Source organism: Penaeus monodon, chromosome 15 (assembly GCF_015228065.2).
Source record: "Penaeus monodon isolate SGIC_2016 chromosome 15, NSTDA_Pmon_1, whole genome shotgun sequence".
Lineage (NCBI taxonomy): Eukaryota > Metazoa > Arthropoda > Malacostraca > Decapoda > Penaeidae > Penaeus > Penaeus monodon.
Window position 1 is genome coordinate 7,434,671 of NC_051400.1, and position 386 is coordinate 7,435,056.

The 386-nt window shown below is 38.6% G+C and overlaps 1 protein-coding gene across 1 annotated transcript in view; it reads left to right on the forward strand.

Moving 5' to 3' along the window:
* Positions 1–197: 197 nt before the first annotated feature.
* Positions 198–386, forward strand: part of LOC119581721 (neurogenic locus notch homolog protein 1-like) — a gene marked incomplete in the record, with an annotated part of 24,689 nt that continues 24,500 nt past the window's right edge. The window contains 1 exon segment of the mRNA XM_037929846.1: positions 198–285.

Consider the following 386-nt stretch of genomic DNA (forward strand, 5'->3'; position numbering starts at 1 on the left):
CTTTCAGACAGATACAGACAAACAAACATATTTAGAAAGAGGGACAGAAACAAAGAGACAGAAAAAAATGAAGAAAGTAAGGGATAAAATGGAATGGGAGACAGAAAAGCACCTAGAAAAAATCGGGGAAGATGTTTGCGTGGGGGTTTAACAGTTTTGAAAACATCCCTACCTGAAGTTCACAAGCCTTCAGTATACGCCTCGACATCTCGGTGACTTGTCCTGCCCTTTCTTATAGGTGTTTGATCGAATCCCCACGCTTACCGAGGTTGGACAGTCGACAGGGTTAGTATATTGTTATGTCATTCGTAACACATTGCATTTTTTTGAGATGGTGATAACTGATGTATTCTGCTTATATCTACATTTTATTTGCTATTTTTTGT